General features: G+C 43.8%; 10 non-coding genes across 10 annotated transcripts; all 10 read right to left on the reverse strand.

Annotated features, from left to right (window-relative positions):
* Positions 1 to 1,624: 1,624 nt before the first annotated feature.
* TRNAI-GAU (transfer RNA isoleucine (anticodon GAU)) lies at positions 1,625 to 1,696 on the reverse strand. Its single transcript has one exon. It is a non-coding gene; the product is annotated as a tRNA-Ile (tRNA).
* Positions 1,697 to 2,599: 903 nt separating this feature from the next.
* TRNAG-CCC (transfer RNA glycine (anticodon CCC)) lies at positions 2,600 to 2,671 on the reverse strand. Its single transcript has one exon. It is a non-coding gene; the product is annotated as a tRNA-Gly (tRNA).
* A 547-nt stretch (positions 2,672 to 3,218) lies between these two features.
* On the reverse strand, positions 3,219 to 3,290 carry TRNAI-GAU (transfer RNA isoleucine (anticodon GAU)). Its single transcript has one exon. It is a non-coding gene; the product is annotated as a tRNA-Ile (tRNA).
* Positions 3,291 to 4,193: 903 nt separating this feature from the next.
* Positions 4,194 to 4,265, reverse strand: TRNAG-CCC (transfer RNA glycine (anticodon CCC)). The gene has a single exon. It is a non-coding gene; the product is annotated as a tRNA-Gly (tRNA).
* A 1,534-nt stretch (positions 4,266 to 5,799) lies between these two features.
* TRNAG-UCC (transfer RNA glycine (anticodon UCC)) lies at positions 5,800 to 5,871 on the reverse strand. The gene has a single exon. It is a non-coding gene; the product is annotated as a tRNA-Gly (tRNA).
* A 1,513-nt stretch (positions 5,872 to 7,384) lies between these two features.
* On the reverse strand, positions 7,385 to 7,456 carry TRNAG-CCC (transfer RNA glycine (anticodon CCC)). Its single transcript has one exon. It is a non-coding gene; the product is annotated as a tRNA-Gly (tRNA).
* Positions 7,457 to 10,557: 3,101 nt separating this feature from the next.
* Positions 10,558 to 10,629, reverse strand: TRNAG-CCC (transfer RNA glycine (anticodon CCC)). The gene has a single exon. It is a non-coding gene; the product is annotated as a tRNA-Gly (tRNA).
* A 3,118-nt stretch (positions 10,630 to 13,747) lies between these two features.
* On the reverse strand, positions 13,748 to 13,819 carry TRNAG-CCC (transfer RNA glycine (anticodon CCC)). Its single transcript has one exon. It is a non-coding gene; the product is annotated as a tRNA-Gly (tRNA).
* A 1,529-nt stretch (positions 13,820 to 15,348) lies between these two features.
* On the reverse strand, positions 15,349 to 15,420 carry TRNAG-UCC (transfer RNA glycine (anticodon UCC)). Its single transcript has one exon. It is a non-coding gene; the product is annotated as a tRNA-Gly (tRNA).
* Positions 15,421 to 16,932: 1,512 nt separating this feature from the next.
* Positions 16,933 to 17,004, reverse strand: TRNAG-CCC (transfer RNA glycine (anticodon CCC)). The gene has a single exon. It is a non-coding gene; the product is annotated as a tRNA-Gly (tRNA).
* Between the last annotated feature and the right edge of the window lie 1,527 nt (positions 17,005 to 18,531).

The raw sequence follows: 18,531 nt of genomic DNA on the forward strand, positions 1-18,531 counted from the left end.
GAAGGAAAATCAAGCAAAATTAGCAGAGGATGGTTTCGATCCATCGACCTCTGGGTTATGGGCCCAGCACGCTTCCGCTGCGCCACTCTGCTACTTTGTGAAAGTGTTCTCTTTATGCAGATGAGGAGGCATTCAGAGAAGTGACGTGGGATTGGTCGGGCTCTCACCTCATTTGCCTAAGTATATCGCAAGGCATGCTGGGTGCAGAAAATCTTTATCTTCCCCTCTCACAATCAGTCACAACTGAAAGTCCAGACCCTCTTAGGCACTAGCCGTTTCAGGCCTTTAACAAGACAACAGCTCTCCGACGCTCTCTGTCTCTCTCTCTCTCTGTGATCCTAGTGCTGCATGCTCAGTATTTGGCTTTACCTGGGAGCCAGAGATCTACCCGGTGAGGGCTTGCCGGGTATAAGGCTTTAGAGCGTTTGGGAGCGTTCGGTACATGAGAGGACGTTGGACTGGAAGCTATGCAAATTTGAAGCATCCAAACTTCCTGCTGCAGTCGGAGGCTCTTTCCATGGACATCTGCCTTTTGGATTCCTCTAAACTTGCCCTCTGATGAAACATTTTGTGAGCTGCAGTTACCTCCGACGGCTACAAGGTGGTGCTACATTCAGGTGAGGGCACAAGTATGCACAAAATGTTGGGGACTTTTGCCAGATTTATTGCTGGATCTTGCATATTTTTTTCAGAGGCTAAATATTGCCTAGGAAATGCTTTTTAACATAGAGATGCTGGAGTTAAAATGTCTGGTCGGGCCTCAGCCCTTTCATTGTCTGCCCACTGTAACATATTTTTTTACCAGCACATGTGAGTGGTGACTCTGCTTTATGAAACTTATCATATATTAGGACAATGAATATAGCAGAAGGGGCGATCGAAATGCTTGCCTACATATTTGTTTATTTTTTATATAATGGCTGATTAACCTCTTCATTATATTACCATTTTGTGAAATGTTGCTTTAAAATATATCCTGCTTGCAGAATATATAAGTATTTGTACTGCGTTGGCCGGGAATCGAACCCGGGTCAACTGCTTGGAAGGCAGCTATGCTCACCACTATAGCACCAACGCCCTCTGATCTCTGCGCTCTCGGTTCTAAACATTGGGACCCTGAGTTCAATGACTATCATGCACCAGCTTCAATGGTGCATTTGGTTTAGATACCAACATGAAAAGCAATAGAAAGTTTTTGTAGAGGGTAAGGAACTGGGATTGAAACCAAGGACAAAGCTGTGCAGAAGAGAAGAATGGAAAGCAGCAATACAAATAATAGATATGAACACATAGAGGCAGCATGGGAAGCAAAGCAGGGAAGAGAAATAGAGAACATTCCATGAAATGCCCAGGAGATAGATAAGAGCAGAACAAAAAAGGGAAGAATGAAATTCAAAGCCTCCACATAAAAGTGTTTGAAGGTCCCACCAATCATTCATGCTTATTATTGTGTGCCTTTACTTTCAAAGTACAGTGTGGATCCTTTGACGATCCCTCTCTTGTATTTCAGCAGACACAGATAGTTGAGAAGTCTTTTCTCACATAGCTGGCACACGCTTGCGCTTTTCCTTGCTGGCAGCGTGGAAATGACAGCTTGGTCCTTGGAAGTAAAATCAAGCAAAATTAGCAGAGGATGGTTTCGATCCATCGACCTCTGGGTTATCGGCCCAGCACGCTTCCGCTGCGCCACTCTGCTCTGTTGTGAAAGTGTTCTTTTTATGCAGATAAGGAGCATTAAGCAGAGTAGCATGGGATTGGTCTGGCTCTCACCTCATTTGCATAAGTATATCCCAAGGCATGCTGGGTGCAGAAAAACTTCATCTTCCCCTCTCACAATCAGTCATAACTGAAAGTCAGACACTCTTAGGCACTAGCCGTTTCAGGCCTTTATCAAGACAGTAGCTCTTGAACCATCTCTCTCTCTCTCTGTGATCCTAGCACTAGCATGCTCAGGATTTGGCTTTACCTGGGAGCCAGAGATATACCGGGTGAGGACTTGCCCGGTGTGAGGCTTTTGAGCGTTTGGGAGCGTTCGGGACGTGAGTGGACGTTGGACAGGAAACTATGCGAATATGAAGCCTCCAACATTCCTGCTTCAGTGAGTGGTTCTTTCCATGGACATCTGACTCTTGGATTCCTCTCAACTTGCCTTCTGATAAAACATTTTGTGAGCAGCAGTTTCCTTCGACAGCTACAAGGTGGCGCTACATTCAGGTGAGAGCACAAGTATGCACAAAATGTTAGGGACTTTTGCCAGATTTATCGGTGGATCTTGCATATTTTTTCAGAGGCTAGATATTGCCTAGAAATGCTTTTTAACATAGAGATGCTGGAGTTACAATGTCTGGTCGGGCCTCAGCCCTTCCATTGTTTGCCCACTGTAACAAATTTATTACCAGCACATGTGTGTTGTGACTCTGCTTTATGAAACTTATCATATATTACGACAATGTATGTAGCAGAAGGTGCGATTGAGATGTTTGCCCACGTATTTGTTTATTTTTTTATATATGGCTGATTAATCTGTTCGTGAAATTTCCATTTTGTGACATGTTGCATTACAATATATCCTGCTTGCAGAATATATAAGTATTTTCAGTGCGTTGGCCGGGAATCGAACCCGGGTCAACTGCTTGGGAAGCAGCTATGCTCACCACTATACCACCAACGCCCTCTGATGTATTAGCTCTCGGTTCTAAATATTACGTTGCAGAAATCAATGACTATCTTGCACCAGCTTCAATGGTGCATTTGGTTTAGATACCAACATGAAAAGCAATAGAAAGTTTTTGTAGAGGGTAAGGAACTGGGATTGAAACCAAGGACAAAGCTGTGCAGAAGAGAAGAATGGAAAGCAGCAATACAAATAATAGATATGAACACATAGAGGCAGCATGGGAAGCAAAGCAGGGAAGAGAAATAGAGAACATTCCATGAAATGCCCAGGAGATAGATAAGAGCAGAACAAAAAAGGGAAGAATGAAATTCAAAGCCTCCACATAAAAGTGTTTGAAGGTCCCACCAATCATTCATGCTTATTATTGTGTGCCTTTACTTTCAAAGTACAGTGTGGATCCTTTGACGATCCCTCTCTTGTATTTCAGCAGACACAGATAGTTGAGAAGTCTTTTCTCACATAGCTGGCACACGCTTGCGCTTTTCCTTGCTGGCAGCGTGGAAATGACAGCTTGGTCCTTGGAAGTAAAATCAAGCAAAATTAGCAGAGGATGGTTTCGATCCATCGACCTCTGGGTTATCGGCCCAGCACGCTTCCGCTGCGCCACTCTGCTCTGTTGTGAAAGTGTTCTTTTTATGCAGATAAGGAGCATTAAGCAGAGTAGCATGGGATTGGTCTGGCTCTCACCTCATTTGCATAAGTATATCCCAAGGCATGCTGGGTGCAGAAAAACTTCATCTTCCCCTCTCACAATCAGTCATAACTGAAAGTCAGACACTCTTAGGCACTAGCCGTTTCAGGCCTTTATCAAGACAGTAGCTCTTGAACCATCTCTCTCTCTCTCTGTGATCCTAGCACTAGCATGCTCAGGATTTGGCTTTACCTGGGAGCCAGAGATATACCGGGTGAGGACTTGCCCGGTGTGAGGCTTTTGAGCGTTTGGGAGCGTTCGGGACGTGAGTGGACGTTGGACAGGAAACTATGCGAATATGAAGCCTCCAACATTCCTGCTTCAGTGAGTGGTTCTTTCCATGGACATCTGACTCTTGGATTCCTCTCAACTTGCCTTCTGATAAAACATTTTGTGAGCAGCAGTTTCCTTCGACAGCTACAAGGTGGCGCTACATTCAGGTGAGAGCACAAGTATGCACAAAATGTTAGGGACTTTTGCCAGATTTATCGGTGGATCTTGCATATTTTTTCAGAGGCTAGATATTGCCTAGAAATGCTTTTTAACATAGAGATGCTGGAGTTACAATGTCTGGTCGGGCCTCAGCCCTTCCATTGTTTGCCCACTGTAACAAATTTATTACCAGCACATGTGTGTTGTGACTCTGCTTTATGAAACTTATCATATATTACGACAATGTATGTAGCAGAAGGTGCGATTGAGATGTTTGCCCACGTATTTGTTTATTTTTTTATATATGGCTGATTAATCTGTTCGTGAAATTTCCATTTTGTGACATGTTGCATTACAATATATCCTGCTTGCAGAATATATAAGTATTTTCAGTGCGTTGGCCGGGAATCGAACCCGGGTCAACTGCTTGGGAAGCAGCTATGCTCACCACTATACCACCAACGCCCTCTGATGTATTAGCTCTCGGTTCTAAATATTACGTTGCAGAAATCAATGACTATCTTGCACCAGCTTCAATGGTGCATTTGGTTTAGATACCAACATGAGAAGCAGTAGAACGTTTTTTGCAGAGGGTAAGGAACTGGGGATTGAAACCAAGGACAAAGTTGTGCAGAAGAGAAGAAATGAAAAGCAACAGTACAAATAGTAGAAATGAGCATATATAGGCAGCATGGGAAGCAAAGCAGGGAAGAGAAAGAGAACATTCCATGAAATGCCCAGGAGATAGATAAGAGCAGAACAAAAAGGGAAGAATGAAATTCAAAGCATGCCCAGAAAGTTGTGTGAAGCTCCCACCAGTCAGTCATTTATGGTTATAATTGTGTGTCTTTACTTTCAAAGTACAGGGTTGTACCTTTCACGATCACTCTTGTATTACACAGACACGAATAGTTGAGAAGTCTTTTCTCACATAGCTGGCACAAGCTTGCACTTTTCCTTTCTGGCTATGTGGAAATGACAGCTTGGTCCTTGGAAGGAAAATCAAGCAAAATTAGCAGAGGATGGTTTCGATCCATCGACCTCTGGGTTATGGGCCCAGCACGCTTCCGCTGCGCCACTCTGCTCCTTTGTGAAAGTGTTCTCTTTATGCAGATGAGGAGGCATTCAGAGAAGTGACGTGGGATTGGTCAGGCTCTCACCTCATTTGCCTAAGTATATCGCAAGGCATGCTGGGTGCAGAAAATCTTTATCTTCCCCTCTCACAATCAGTCACAACTGAAAGTCCAGACCCTCTTAGGCACTAGCCGTTTCAGGCCTTTAACAAGACAACAGCTCTCCGACGCTCTCTGTCTCTCTCTCTCTCTGTGATCCTAGTGCTTGCATGCTCAGTATTTGGCTTTACCTGGGAGCCAGAGATCTACCCGGTGAGGGCTTGCCGGGTATAAGGCTTTAGAGCGTTTGGGAGCATTCGGTACATGAGAGGACGTTGGACTGGAAGCTATGCAAATTTGAAGCATCCAAACTTCCTGCTGCAGTCGGAGGCTCTTTCCATGGACATCTGCCTTTTGGATTCCTCTAAACTTGCCCTCTGATGAAACATTTTGTGAGCTGCAGTTACCTCCGACGGCTACAAGGTGGTGCTACATTCAGGTGAGGGCACAAGTATGCACAAAATGTTGGGGACTTTTGCCAGATTTATTGCTGGATCTTGCATATTTTTTTCAGAGGCTAAATATTGCCTAGGAAATGCTTTTTAACATAGAGATGCTGGAGTTAAAATGTCTGGTCGGGCCTCAGCCCTTTCATTGTCTGCCCACTGTAACATATTTTTTTACCAGCACATGTGAGTGGTGACTCTGCTTTATGAAACTTATCATATATTAGGACAATGAATATAGCAGAAGGGGCGATCGACATGCTTGCCTACATATTTGTTGATTTTTTATATAATGGCTGATTAACCTCTTCATTATATTACCATTTTGTGAAATGTTGCTTTAAAATATATCCTGCTTGCAGAATATATAAGTATTTGTACTGCGTTGGCCGGGAATCGAACCCGGGTCCACTGCTTGGAAGGCAGCTATGCTCACCACTATACCACCAACGCCCTCTGATCTGTGCGCTCTCGGTTCTAAACATTAGGACCCTGAGTTCAATGACTATCATGCACCAGCTTCAATGGTGCATTTGGTTTAGATACCAACATGAAAAGCAATAGAAAGTTTTTGTAGAGGGTAAGGAACTGGGATTGAAACCAAGGACAAAGCTGTGCAGAAGAGAAGAATGGAAAGCAGCAATACAAATAATAGATATGAACACATAGAGGCAGCATGGGAAGCAAAGCAGGGAAGAGAAATAGAGAACATTCCATGAAATGCCCAGGAGATAGATAAGAGCAGAACAAAAAAGGGAAGAATGAAATTCAAAGCCTCCACATAAAAGTGTTTGAAGGTCCCACCAGTCATTCATGCTTATTATTGTGTGCCTTTACTTTCAAAGTACAGTGTGGATCCTTTGACGATCCCTCTCTTGTATTTCAGCAGACACAGATAGTTGAGAAGTCTTTTCTCACATAGCTGGCACAAGCTTGCGCTTTTCCTTGCTGGTATGGTGGAAATGACAGCTTGGTCCTTGGAAGTAAAATCAAGCAAAATTAGCAGAGGATGGTTTCGATCCATCGACCTCTGGGTTATGGGCCCAGCACGCTTCCGCTGCGCCACTCTGCTCCGTTGTGAAAGTGTTCTTTTCATGCAGATAAGGAGCATTAAGCAGAGTAGCATGGGATTGGTCTGGCTCTCACCTCATTTGCATAAGTATATCCCAAGGCATGCTGGGTGCAGAAAAACTTCATCTTCCCCTCTCACAATCAGTCATAACTGAAAGTCAGACACTCTTAGGCACTAGCCGTTTCAGGCCTTTATCAAGACAGTAGCTCTTGAACCATCTCTCTCTCGCTCTGTGATCCTAGCACTAGCATGCTCAGGATTTGGCTTTACCTTGGAGCCAGAGATATACCCGGTGAGGGCTTGCCCGGTGTGAGGCTTTTGAGCGTTTGGGAGCGTTGTGGACGTTGGACAGGAAAATATGCGAATATGAAGCCTCCAACATTCCTGCTTCAGTGAGTGGTTCTTTCCATGGACATCTGACTCTTGGATTCCTCTCAACTTGCCTTCTGATAAAACATTTTGTGAGCAGCAGTTTCCTTCGACAGCTACAAGGTGGCGCTACATTCAGGTGAGAGCACAAGTATGCACAAAATGTTAGGGACTTTTGCCAGATTTATCGGTGGATCTTGCATATTTTTTTCAGAGGCTAGATATTGCCTAGAAATGCTTTTTAACATAGAGATGCTGGAGTTACAATGTCTGGTCGGGCCTCAGCCCTTCCATTGTTTGCCCACTGTAACAAATTTATTACCAGCACATGTGTGTTGTGACTCTGCTTTATGAAACTTATCATATATTACGACAATGTATGTAGCAGAAGGTGCGATTGAGATGTTTGCCCACGTATTTGTTTATTTTTTTATATATGGCTGATTAATCTGTTCGTGAAATTTCCATTTTGTGACATGTTGCATTACAATATATCCTGCTTGCAGAATATATAAGTATTTTCAGTGCGTTGGCCGGGAATCGAACCCGGGTCAACTGCTTGGGAAGCAGCTATGCTCACCACTATACCACCAACGCCCTCTGATGTGTTAGCTCTCGGTTCTAAATATTACGTTGCAGAAATCAATGACTATCTTGCACCAGCTTCAATGGTGCATTTGGTTTAGATACCAACATGAGAAGCAGTAGAACGTTTTTTGCAGAGGGTAAGGAACTGGGGATTGAAACCAAGGACAAAGTTGTGCAGAAGAGAAGAAATGAAAAGCAACAGTACAAATAGTAGAAATGAGCATATATAGGCAGCATGGGAAGCAAAGCAGGGAAGAGAAAGAGAACATTCCATGAAATGCCCAGGAGATAGATAAGAGCAGAACAAAAAGGGAAGAATGAAATTCAAAGCATGCCCAGAAAGTTGTGTGAAGCTCCCACCAGTCATTTTTGGTTATAATTGTGTGTCTTTACTTTCAAAGTACAGGGTTGCACCTTTCACGATCACTCTTGTATTACACAGACACGAATAGTTGAGAAGTCTTTTCTCACATAGCTGGCACAAGCTTGCACTTTTCCTTTCTGGCTATGTGGAAATGACAGCTTGGTCCTTGGAAGGAAAATCAAGCAAAATTAGCAGAGGATGGTTTCGATCCATCGACCTCTGGGTTATGGGCCCAGCACGCTTCCGCTGCGCCACTCTGCTCCTTTGTGAAAGTGTTCTCTTTATGCAGATGAGGAGGCATTCAGAGAAGTGACGTGGGATTGGTCGGGCTCTCACCTCATTTGCCTAAGTATATCGCAAGGCATGCTGGGTGCAGAAAATCTTTATCTTCCCCTCTCACAATCAGTCACAACTGAAAGTCCAGACCCTCTTAGGCACTAGCCGTTTCAGGCCTTTAACAAGACAACAGCTCTCCGACGCTCTCTGTCTCTCTCTCTCTCTGTGATCCTAGTGCTTGCATGCTCAGTATTTGGCTTTACCTGGGAGCCAGAGATCTACCCGGTGAGGGCTTGCCGGGTATAAGGCTTTAGAGCGTTTGGGAGCGTTCGGTACATGAGAGGACGTTGGACTGGAAGCTATGCAAATTTGAAGCATCCAAACTTCCTGCTGCAGTCGGAGGCTCTTTCCATGGACATCTGCCTTTTGGATTCCTCTAAACTTGCCCTCTGATGAAACATTTTGTGAGCTGCAGTTACCTCCGACGGCTACAAGGTGGTGCTACATTCAGGTGAGGGCACAAGTATGCACAAAATGTTGGGGACTTTTGCCAGATTTATTGCTGGATCTTGCATATTTTTTTCAGAGGCTAAATATTGCCTAGGAAATGCTTTTTAACATAGAGATGCTGGAGTTAAAATGTCTGGTCGGGCCTCAGCCCTTTCATTGTCTGCCCACTGTAACATATTTTTTTACCAGCACATGTGAGTGGTGACTCTGCTTTATGAAACTTATCATATATTAGGACAATGAATATAGCAGAAGGGGCGATCGAAATGCTTGCCTACATATTTGTTTATTTTTTATATAATGGCTGATTACCCTCTTCATTATATTACCATTTTGTGAAATGTTGCTTTAAAATATATCCTGCTTGCAGAATATATAAGTATTTGTACTGCGTTGGCCGGGAATCAAACCCGGGTCAACTGCTTGGAAGGCAGCTATGCTCACCACTATACCACCAACGCCCTCTGATCTCTGCGCTCTCGGTTCTAAACATTAGGACCCTGAGTTCAATGACTATCATGCACCAGCTTCAATGGTGCATTTGGTTTAGATACCAACATGAAAAGCAATAGAACGTTTTTGTAGAGGGTAAGGAACTGGGATTGAAACCAAGGACAAAGCTGTGCAGAAGAGAAGAATGGAAAGCAGCAATACAAATAATAGATATGAACACATAGAGGCAGCATGGGAAGCAAAGCAGGGAAGAGAAATAGAGAACATTCCATGAAATGCCCAGGAGATAGATAAGAGCAGAACAAAAAAGGGAAGAATGAAATTCAAAGCCTCCACATAAAAGTGTTTGAAGGTCCCACCAGTCATTCATGCTTATTATTGTGTGCCTTTACTTTCAAAGTACAGTGTGGATCCCTCTCTTGTATTTCAGCAGACACAGATAGTTGAGAAGTCTTTTCTCACATGGCTGGCACAAGCTTGCGCTTTTCCTTGCTGGCAGCGTGGAAATGACAGCTTGGTCCTTGGAAGTAAAATCAAGCAAAATTAGCAGAGGATGGTTTCGATCCATCGACCTCTGGGTTATGGGCCCAGCACGCTTCCGCTGCGCCAATCTGCTCCGTTGTGAAAGTGTTCTTTTTATGCAGATAAGGAGCATTAAGCAGAGTAGCATGGGATTGGTCTGGCTCTCACCTCATTTGCATAAGTATATCCCAAGGCATGCTGGGTGCAGAAAAACTTCATCTTCCCCTCTCACAATCAGTCATAACTGAAAGTCAGACACTCTTAGGCACTAGCCGTTTCAGGCCTTTATCATGACAGTAGCTCTTGAACCATCTCTCTCTCTGTTATCCTAGCACTAGCATGCTCAGGATTTGGCTTTACCTTGGAGCCAGAGATATACCCGATGAGGGCTTGCCCGGTGTGAGGCTTTTGAGCGTCTGGGAGCGTTCGGGACGTGAGTGGACGTTGGACAGGAAACTATGCGAATATGAAGCCTCCAACATTCCTGCTTCAGTGAGTGGTTCTTTCCTTGGACATCTGACTCTTGGATTCCTCTCAACTTGCCTTCTGATAAAACATTTTGTGAGCAGCAGTTTCCTTCGACAGCTACAAGGTGGCGCTACATTCAGGTGAGAGCACAAGTATGCACAAAATGTTAGGGACTTTTATCGGTGGATCTTGCATATTTTTTTCAGAGGCTAGATATTGCCTAGAAATGCTTTTTAACATAGAGATGCTGGAGTTACAATGTCTGGTCGGGCCTCAGCCCTTCCATTGTTTGCCCACTGTAACAAATTTATTACCAGCACATGTGTGTTGTGACTCTGCTTTATGAAACTTATCATATATTAGGACAATGTATGTAGCAGAAGGTGCGATTGAGATGTTTGCCCACGTATTTGTTTATTTTTTTATATATGGCTGATTAATCTGTTCGTGAAATTTCCATTTTGTGACATGTTGCATTACAATATATCCTGCTTGCAGAATATATAAGTATTTTCAGTGCGTTGACCGGGAATCGAACCCGGGTCAACTGCTTGGGAAGCAGCTATGCTCACCACTATACCACCAACGCCCTCTGATGTGTTAGCTCTCGGTTCTAAATATTACGTTGCAGAAATCAATGACTATCTTGCACCAGCTTCAATGGTGCATTTGGTTTAGATACCAACATGAGAAGCAGTAGAACGTTTTTTGCAGAGGGTAAGGAACTGGGGATTGAAACCAAGGACAAAGTTGTGCAGAAGAGAAGAAATGAAAAGCAACAGTACAAATAGTAGAAATGAGCATATATAGGCAGCATGGGAAGCAAAGCAGGGAAGAGAAAGAGAACATTCCATGAAATGCCCAGGAGATAGATAAGAGCAGAACAAAAAGGGAAGAATGAAATTCAAAGCATGCCCAGAAAGTTGTGTGAAGCTCCCACCAGTCATTTTTGGTTATAATTGTGTGTCTTTACTTTCAAAGTACAGGGTTGCACCTTTCAGGATCACTCTTGTATTACACAGACACGAATAGTTGAGAAGTCTTTTCTCACATAGCTGGCACAAGCTTGCACTTTTCCTTTCTGGCTATGTGGAAATGACAGCTTGGTCCTTGGAAGGAAAATCAAGCAAAATTAGCAGAGGATGGTTTCGATCCATCGACCTCTGGGTTATGGGCCCAGCACGCTTCCGCTGCGCCACTCTGCTCCTTTCTGAAAGTGTTCTCTTCATGCAGATGAGGAGGCATTCAGAGAAGTGACGTGGGATTGGTCGGGCTCTCACCTCATTTGCCTAAGTATATCGCAAGGCATGCTGGGTGCAGAAAATCTTTATCTTCCCCTCTCACAATCAGTCACAACTGAAAGTCCAGACCCTCTTAGGCACTAGCCGTTTCAGGCCTTTAACAAGACAACAGCTCTCCAACGCTCTCTGTCTCTCTCTCTCTCTGTGATCCTAGTGCTTGCATGCTCAGTATTTGGCTTTACCTGGGAGCCAGAGATCTATCCGGTGAGGGCTTGCCGGGTATAAGGCTTTAGAGCGTTTGGGAGCGTTCGGTACATGAGAGGACGTTGGACTGGAAGCTATGCAAATTTGAAGCATCCAAACTTCCTGCTGCAGTCGGAGGCTCTTTCCATGGACATCTGCCTTTTGGATTCCTCTAAACTTGCCCTCTGATGAAACATTTTGTGAGCTGCAGTTACCTCCGACGGCTACAAGGCGGTGCTACATTCAGGTGAGGGCACAAGTATGCACAAAATGTTGGGGACTTTTGCCAGATTTATTGCTGGATCTTGCATATTTTTTTCAGAGGCTAAATATTGCCTAGGAAATGCTTTTTAACATAGAGATGCTGGAGTTAAAATGTCTGGTCGGGCCTCAGCCCTTTCATTGTCTGCCCACTGTAACATATTTTTTTACCAGCACATGTGAGTGGTGACTCTGCTTTATGTTACTTATCATATATTAGGACAATGAATATAGCAGAAGGGGCGATCGAAATGCTTGCCTACATATTTGTTTATTTTTTATATAATGGCTGATTAACCTCTTCATTATATTACCATTTTGTGAAATGTTGCTTTAAAGTATATCCTGCTTGCAGAATATATAAGTATTTGTACTGCGTTGGCCGGGAATCGAACCCGGGTCAACTGCTTGGAAGGCAGCTATGCTCACCACTATAATACCAACGCCCTCTGATCTCTGCGCTCTCGGTTCTAAACATTGGGACCCTGAGTTCAATGACTATCATGCACCAGCTTCAATGGTGCATTTGGTTTAGATACCAACATGAAAAGCAATAGAAAGTTTTTGTAGAGGGTAAGGAACTGGGATTGAAACCAAGGACAAAGCTGTGCAGAAGAGAAGAATGGAAAGCAGCAATACAAATAATAGATATGAACACATAGAGGCAGCATGGGAAGCAAAGCAGGGAAGAGAAATAGAGAACATTCCATGAAATGCCCAGGAGATAGATAAGAGCAGAACAAAAAAGGGAAGAATGAAATTCAAAGCCTCCACATAAAAGTGTTTGAAGGTCCCACCAGTCATTCATGCTTATTATTGTGTGCCTTTACTTTCAAAGTACAGTGTGGATCCTTTGACGATCCCTCTCTTGTATTTCAGCAGACACAGATAGTTGAGAAGTCTTTTCTCACATAGCTGGCACACGCTTGCGCTTTTCCTTGCTGGCAGCGTGGAAATGACAGCTTGGTCCTTGGAAGTAAAATCAAGCAAAATTAGCAGAGGATGGTTTCGATCCATCGACCTCTGGGTTATGGGCCCAGCACGCTTCCGCTGCGCCACTCTGCTCCGTTGTGAAAGTGTTCTTTTTATGCAGATAAGGAGCATTAAGCAGAGTAGCATGGGATTGGTCTGGCTCTCACCTCATTTGCATAAGTATATCCCAAGGCATGCTGGGTGCAGAAAAACTTCATCTTCCCCTCTCACAATCAGTCATAACTGAAAGTCAGACACTCTTAGGCACTAGCCGTTTCAGGCCTTTATCAAGACAGTAGCTCTTGAACCATCTCTCTCTCTCTCTGTGATCCTAGCACTAGCATGCTCAGGATTTGGCTTTACCTGGGAGCCAGAGATATACCGGGTGAGGGCTTGCCCGGTGTGAGGCTTTTGAGCGTTTGGGAGCGTTCGGGACGTGAGTGGACGTTGGACAGGAAACTATGCGAATATGAAGCCTCCAACATTCCTGCTTCAGTGAGTGGTTCTTTCCATGGACATCTGACTCTTGGATTCCTCTCAACTTGCCTTCTGATAAAACATTTTGTGAGCAGCAGTTTCCTTCGACAGCTACAAGGTGGCGCTACATTCAGGTGAGAGCACAAGTATGCACAAAATGTTAGGGACTTTTGCCAGATGTATCGGTGGATCTTGCATATTTTTTTCAGAGGCTAGATATTGCCTAGAAATGCTTTTTAACATAGAGATGCTGGAGTTACAATGTCTGGTCGGGCCTCAGCCCTTCCATTGTTTGCCCACTGTAACAAATTTATTACCAGCACATGTGTGTTGTGACTCTGCTTTATGAAACTTATCATATATTAGGACAATGTATGTAGCAGAAGGTGCGATTGAGATGTTTGCCCACGTATTTGTTTATTTTTTTATATATGGCTGATTAATCTGTTCGTGAAATTTCCATTTTGTTACATGACAATATATCCTGCTTGCAGAATATATAAGTATTTTCAGTGCGTTGGCCGGGAATCGAACCCGGGTCAACTGCTTGGGAAGCAGCTATGCTCACCACTATACCACCAACGCCCTCTGATGTGTTAGCTCTCGGTTCTAAATATTACGTTGCAGAAATCAATGACTATCTTGCACCAGCTTCAATGGTGCATTCGGTTTAGATACCAACATGAGAAGCAGTAGAACGTTTTTTGCAGAGGGTAAGGAACTGGGGATTGAAACCAAGGACAAAGTTGTGCAGAAGAGAAGAAATGAAAAGCAACAGTACAAATAGTGGAAATGAGCATATATAGGCAGCATGGGAAGCAAAGCAGGGAAGAGAAAGAGAACATTCCATGAAATGCCCAGGAGATAGATAAGAGCAGAACAAAAAGGGAAGAATGAAATTCAAAGCATGCCCAGAAAGTTGTGTGAAGCTCCCACCAGTCATTTATGGTTATAATTGTGTGTCTTTACTTTCAAAGTACAGGGTTGTACCTTTCACGATCACTCTTGTATTACACAGACACGAATAGTTGAGAAGTCTTTTCTCACATAGCTGGCACAAGCTTGCACTTTTCCTTTCTGGCAATGTGGAAATGACAGCTTGGTCCTTGGAAGGAAAATCAAGCAAAATTAGCAGAGGATGGTTTCGATCCATCGACCTCTGGGTTATGGGCCCAGCACGCTTCCGCTGCGCCACTTTGCTCCTTTGTGAAAGAGTTCTCTTTATGCAGATGAGGAGGCATTCAGAGAAGTGACGTGGGATTGGTCGGGCTCTCACCTCATTTGCCTAAGTATATCGCAAGGCATGCTGGGTGCAGAAAATCTTTATCTTCCCCTCTCACAATCAGTCACAACTGAAAGTCCAGACCCTCTTAGGCACTAGCCGTTTCAGGCCTTTAACAAGACAACAGCTCTCCGACGCTCTCTGTCTCTCTCTCTCTCTGTGATCCTAGTGCTTGCATGCTCAGTATTTGGCTTTTCCTGGGAGCCAGAGATCTACCCGGTGAGGGCTTGCCGGTATAAGGCTTTAGAGCGTTTGGGAGCGTTCGGTACATGAGAGGACGTTGGACTTGAAGCTATGCAAATTTGAAGCATCCAAACTTCCTGCTGCAGTCGGAGGCTCTTTCCATGGACATCTGCCTTTTGGATTCCTCTAAACTTGCCCTCTGATGAAACATTTTGTGAGCTGCAGTTACCTCCGACGGCTACAAGGTGGTGCTACATTCAGGTGAGGGCACAAGTATGCACAAAATGTTGGGGACTTTTGCCAGATTTATTGCTGGATCTTGCATATTTTTTTCAGAGGCTAAATATTGCCTAGGAAATGCTTTTTAACATAGAGATGCTGGAGTTAAAATGTCTGGTCGGGCCTCAGCCCTTTCATTGTCTGCCCACTGTAACATATTTTTTTACCAGTACATGTGAGTGGTGACTCTGCTTTATGAAACTTATCATATATTAGGACAATGAATATAGCAGAAGGGGCGATCGAAATGCTTGCCTACATATTTGTTTATTTTTTATATAATGGCTGATTAACCTCTTAATTATATTACCAGTTTGTGAAATGTTGCTTTAAAATATATCCTGCTTGCAGAATATATATGTATTTGTACTGCGTTGGCCGGGAATCGAACCCGGGTCAACTGCTTGGAAGGCAGCTATGCTCACCACTATACCACCAACGCCCTCTGATCTTTGCGCTCTCGGTTCTAAACATTAGGACCCTGAGTTCAATGACTATCATGCACCAGCTTCAATGGTGCATTTGGTTTAGATACCAACATGAAAAGCAATAGAAAGTTTTTGTAGAGGGTAAGGAACTGGGATTGAAACCAAGGACAAAGCTGTGCAGTAGAGAAGAATGGAAAGCAGCAATACAAATAATAGATATGAACACATAGAGGCAGCATGGGAAGCAAAGCAGGGAAGAGAAATAGAGAACATTCCATGAAATGCCCAGGAGATAGATAAGAGCAGAACAAAAAAGGGAAGAATGAAATTCAAAGCCTCCACATAAAAGTGTTTGAAGGTCCCACCAGTCATTCATGCTTATTATTGTGTGCCTTTACTTTCAAAGTACAGTGTGGAGCTTTTGACGATCCCTCTCTTGTATTTCAGCAGACACAGATAGTTGAGAAGTCTTTTCTCACATAGCTGGCACAAGCTTGCGCTTTTCCTTGCTGGTAGCGTGGAAATGACAGCTTGGTCCTTGGAAGTAAAATCAAGCAAAATTAGCAGAGGATGGTTTCGATCCATCGACCTCTGGGTTATGGGCCCAGCACGCTTCCGCTGCGCCACTCTGCTCCGTTGTGAAAGTGTTCTTTTTATGCAGATAAGGAGCATTAGGCAGAGTAGCATGGGATTGGTCTGGCTCTCACCTCATTTGCATAAGTATATCCCAAGGCATGCTGGGTGCAGAAAAACTTCATCTTCCCCTCTCACAATCAGTCATAACTGAAAGTCAGACACTCTTAGGCACTAGCCGTTTCAGGCCTTTATCAAGGCAGTAGCTCTTGAACCATCTCTCTCTCGCTCTGTGATCCTAGCACTAGCATGCTCAGGATTTGGCTTTACCTTGGAGCCAGAGATATACCCGGTGAGGGCTTGCCCGGTGTGAGGCTTTTGAGCGTTTGGGAGCGTTGTGGACGTTGGACAGGAAACTATGCGAATATGAAGCCTCCGACATTCCTGCTTCAGTGAGTGGTTCTTTCCATGGACATCTGACTCTTGGATTCCTCTCAACTTGCCTTCTGATAAAACATTTTGTGAGCAGCAGTTTCCTTCGACAGCTACAAGGTGGCGCTACATTCAGGTGAGAGCACAAGTATGCACAAAATGTTAGGGACTTTTGCCAGATTTATCGGTGGATCTTGCATATTTTTTCAGAGGCTAGATATTGCCTAGAAATGCTTTTTAACATAGAGATGCTGGAGTTACAATGTCTGGTCGGGCCTCAGCCCTTCCATTGTTTGCCCACTGTAACAAATTTATTACCAGCACATGTGTGTTGTGACTCTGCTTTATGAAACTTATCATATATTAGGACAATGTATGTAGCAGAAGGTGCGATTGAGATGTTTGCCCACGTATTTGTTTATTTTTTTATATATGGCTGATTAATCTGTTCGTGAAATTTCCATTTTGTGACATGTTGCATTACAATATATCCTGCTTGCAGAATATATAAGTATTTTCAGTGCGTTGGCCGGGAATCGAACCCGGGTCAACTGCTTGGGAAGCAGCTATGCTCACCACTATACCACCAACGCCCTCTGATGTGTTAGCTCTCGGTTCTAAATATTACGTTGCAGAAATCAATGACTATCTTGCACCAGCTTCAATGGTGCATTTGGTTTAGATACCAACATGAGAAGCAGTAGAACGTTTTTTGCAGAGGGTAAGGAACTGGGGATTGAAACCAAGGACAAAGTTGTGCAGAAGAGAAGAAATGAAAAGCAACAGTACAAATAGTAGAAATGAGCATATATAGGCAGCATGGGAAGCAAAGCGAGAAAGAGAACATTCCATGAAATGCCCAGGAGATAGATAAGAGCAGAACAAAAAGGGAAGAATGAAATTCAAAGCATGCCCAGAAAGTTGTGTGAAGCTCCCACCAGTCAGTCATTTATGGTTATAATTGTGTGTCTTTACTTTCAAAGTACAGGGTTGTACCTTTCACGATCACTCTTGTATTACACAGACACGAATAGTTGAGAAGTCTTTTCTCACATAGCTGGCACAAGCTTGCACTTTTCCTTTCTGGCTATGTGGAAATGACAGCTTGGTCCTTGGAAGGAAAATCAAGCAAAATTAGCAGAGGATGGTTTCGATCCATCGACCTCTGGGTTATGGGCCCAGCACGCTTCCGCTGCGCCACTCTGCTCCTTTGTGAAAGTGTTCTCTTTATGCAGATGAGGAGGCATTCAGAGAAGTGACGTGGGATTGGTCAGGCTCTCACCTCATTTGCCTAAGTATATCGCAAGGCATGCTGGGTGCAGAAAATCTTTATCTTCCCCTCTCACAATCAGTCACAACTGAAAGTCCAGACCCTCTTAGGCACTAGCCGTTTCAGGCCTTTAACAAGACAACAGCTCTCCGACGCTCTCTGTCTCTCTCTCTCTCTGTGATCCTAGTGCTTGCATGCTCAGTATTTGGCTTTACCTGGGAGCCAGAGATCTACCCGGTGAGGGCTTGCCGGGTATAAGGCTTTAGAGCGTTTGGGAGCATTCGGTACATGAGAGGACGTTGGACTGGAAGCTATGCAAATTTGAAGCATCCAAACTTCCTGCTGCAGTCGGAGGCTCTTTCCATGGACATCTGCCTTTTGGATTCCTCTAAACTTGCCCTCTGATGAAACATTTTGTGAGCTGCAGTTACCTCCGACGGCTACAAGGTGGTGCTACATTCAGGTGAGGGCACAAGTATGCACAAAATGTTGGGGACTTTTGCCAGATTTATTGCTGGATCTTGCATATTTTTTTCAGAGGCTAAATATTGCCTAGGAAATGCTTTTTAACATAGAGATGCTGGAGTTAAAATGTCTGGTCGGGCCTCAGCCCTTTCATTGTCTGCCCACTGTAACATATTTTTTTACCAGCACATGTGAGTGGTGACTCTGCTTTATGAAACTTATCATATATTAGGACAATGAATATAGCAGAAGGGGCGATCGACATGCTTGCCTACATATTTGTTTATTTTTTATATAATGGCTGATTAACCTCTTCATTATATTACCATTTTGTGAAATGTTGCTTTAAAATATATCCTGCTTGCAGAATATATAAGTATTTGTA

This window comes from Lissotriton vulgaris, chromosome 9, assembly GCF_964263255.1.
Source record: "Lissotriton vulgaris chromosome 9, aLisVul1.2, whole genome shotgun sequence".
Classification (NCBI taxonomy): Eukaryota; Metazoa; Chordata; class Amphibia; order Caudata; family Salamandridae; genus Lissotriton; species Lissotriton vulgaris.